The 3,234-nt window shown below is 32.3% G+C and overlaps 1 non-coding gene across 1 annotated transcript; it reads right to left on the reverse strand.

The window, feature by feature from the left end:
• Window positions 1-2,506: 2,506 nt before the first annotated feature.
• TRNAN-GUU lies at window positions 2,507-2,580 on the reverse strand. The gene has a single exon. It is a non-coding gene; the product is annotated as a tRNA-Asn (tRNA).
• Window positions 2,581-3,234: the final 654 nt, after the last annotated feature.

Here is a 3,234-nt window from a genome sequence, read left to right on the forward strand (position 1 = left end):
TGTTGCCACTCTCGTCCTAGACGAAAGGTGCCATAACTCACATTGTAATTCGTGTTAAGTTAGACAAACACACGAAAATGAGTTATGATCTGTTAGTTAGGTCTATTAGGACGAAAGAAGATTGGAAGATTAAAGAAAGGTTACCTCTCGGATATGCAACAAATGAAGAGGTGCTCTTCACAGCCACCAACTCAGACGAAAGATTAAGGCAATCTTTCATGAAGAGACTTTAAGTCTACAATCTGACTGCCAAGACAATTCATCCTCTCAGAATTCAAGAAGAATGTTGTCTAAGTCTCAAGTGAGAAATCATCCTAGGAACAAGTTGTCCTAAGAGCAAGGTGCACATTAACCAAGATGCATTAAATGCCATTGTACCTCTTTCCAGAGATAGAAGACAAAAACTTGCAGAAGTTCTTTTCACCAACGACTACATGGTACAACCGCAATAAATGAAGAATTAAATGCACCAAGCCCTCCGGGCATTACCCACTGGTCCATAGGTTTGAAATATCATCTCCCTCCCACGGATGGATATTTCCTCTCCTATAAATATCCATCTTCTCTATTGAAGAAGGTGCTGGTTTTTCACTCAACTGATTATATTTAAGCAAAAGCTCCTTATACAAGTTCACTCCTCTAAGCTTTTGAAAACCATTGATTCAAGTTGTGAAGTTTCAAAGAGAGCCATCAGATTTCATCTTCACAATCTTGAAGAAGTCTTGCATCTTATACACGTTGATCATCCATCATTCATCCAGTTAGCCAAGACTTCAATTTGTTGGAGAACCACGCAAATCTTATCATCCAACCCTCAACTCTGAAGAAGACGTTGATAGAGGCGGAGTAAACTCTAGGAGTTGAAAAACCTTCCAAGTAGCTGTCTGGCTTTGTGATCAAGGAAGCTAGCTTGAAGTAGTTTGTACTAGGAGTGATAGTGCAAACCCTTTCACAAGTTGTGAAAGAAGAGTGGAGTAGGTACAGTTGGCCGAACCACTATAAAAATCTCTCGTCTCTCTCTCTCTCTCTATTTACATATCGCTTTACTTCGTGCATCGCATATCATTGGTCCTTAAACCGAAAGTTTTATAAGCATAAAACAGTGCAAAGCAATACTAAAATTTGTTCAACAAATCCGCTGCGTAATAACCCCGAAAGGAGTTATTTCTGTAAAAATCAAATTGAGTCTGTTCAACCCCCCTCTAGACCCTCCTTTCGACCCTACCGGGACAAACATATATATATATATATATATATATATATATATATATATATATATATATATATATATTTATTTATTTATTTATTTATTTTATTTTATTTTTTACAATACTAATTCACTTTTTATTTAGCACATAGAACTAATTTGCTTTTTGATAAAACTTGCCAAGAAAATCTAACACATACATATATAGTTGCAACATCTAATACTGGATCATACATTTTACTTAGTAAACTAAAGGTGAGTGGCAATTTTAATTTTCCAACCAAAGTAAATGTGTTCCTAAGTTTTGTATAGCTTAACATTTTCTTAGCTTGTGATATAATAATAAGAAATAAAGCATTTAAAAGCCAAGATCAAACTACAGTCTTTAATTCGTACAAGAGATTCTACATCATTTTCAACCCAAGAAAGCATCAATAATTACTCATTGGATTCATGAGTTATTATTTATTTATTTATTATATATTAGTGTTTAATACGGTTTGGGTACATGTGTTTTTAGACAATAAAAAATTTGGTGGCTTGTTTAAATTTAGTACATTGTGATGCTATTTAAGATGTTATTTGATGAATGAATATTGACTCACTACTTAAGATGTTATGTTCTCAACACCCTGTCAACGGACATTTTTTGCCCACAAAGTATGTAAAAGTTCAGATTTTCTTGATTTTGCTTTGACTAGTGCAAAAGTTTATGCTTTCTGGTTGTAATGAAAAGACGGCAAATTTGCAAAAGAATAACTATTACTACATACTATTTTTAATTATCATGAAACACATTTAATATGTAACTTGGTGGTGGATATAGCTCATTCTTTTGGCAAAAGGTTATGGGTTCGAGTCCTTATTCCTTTATTGTGTGAATCCTTATAACCATATTGTTATTTGTCACATCACAAAAATCTGACAAGACAATCAAATATTGCATGTTATAGTCATTAATTGTTTTAAATCTTAAAATGCAGAAATTAAATTCAACAAAATTAGTCCTTAATTATTCTAAATCTAAAAATACAGAAATTAAATTCAACAAAATTAAGGTTGGTATTTGACCCGGAGGACATTCCTTCTAACATTCAACTATGTAGTAATATACTTCCGATAATTTTTATTGTGGTACGTGGTCTAACTCCGTCTAAGACATCAAGCTCACATAAGTCATATTAGGCTACCTTAGCCCAAGCACATAAGGTGAGTGGGCGTTACCATAGCTCAGGCACATAAGGTCGGCATATCACAGCTCAAAGGGCTCAGAGAATGTAGAAAAAAAGCAGATCTAAACGCTAGAAGGAGGGCTTGAACCTCCGACCTTGTGGTTAACAGCCACACGCTCTAACCAACTGAGCTATTCCAGCTATCTATTAATATGTGTCATTTTACTGTATTCATATGACATTTATGTAGCCTTCTTTGTTTTGTTTTGTTTTGTTTTGTTTTGTTTTGTTTTGTTTTGTTTTTTTGTTTTTTTTTTTTTCAATGACCTAGTATGTTCTAATCAATAATTTTTATCTTTCGTTGTTTTATTATATTCATAAGAACCTTTATCTAGTCTTATGTTTATGACCAAGTATGTTTTAATCAATAATTTTTATTCTTTGTAAAACAAAAAAAAGTATTATTGAATCAATGATTCATGAAACACAAAAGTAAAATAAAATATATAGGTTACAAGGAAAATCTTATCAAAACATTAATCTTGACTCAAAAATGGTGATTGGGTACGTAGAACATGAACCTTATATCTAGATGTCATAAATTTGATTTTATCAATTCAACACCTCTTGGTCTAACTTGTAGGAAGGTAATATGAAATTTTGGGAATATAAGATTATCTTATTGTTTGGTTTGAATTGTGGAATATAATATTACCTTGTTTGGTTAAGGGTTATATTTTAGGTTATATGTGTGCAAATTTATTTATTTATTTATATGTATGAACTAGTTTTTTACGCGCATTGCGCGATTGGGATAATCCCAATGTTTTTTTTTTTTAAATAAGTACTTTAAAG

Source organism: Ipomoea nil, unplaced genomic scaffold, assembly GCF_001879475.1.
Source record: "Ipomoea nil cultivar Tokyo-kokei standard unplaced genomic scaffold, Asagao_1.1 scaffold0268, whole genome shotgun sequence".
In the NCBI taxonomy this organism is placed as follows: domain Eukaryota; kingdom Viridiplantae; phylum Streptophyta; class Magnoliopsida; order Solanales; family Convolvulaceae; genus Ipomoea; species Ipomoea nil.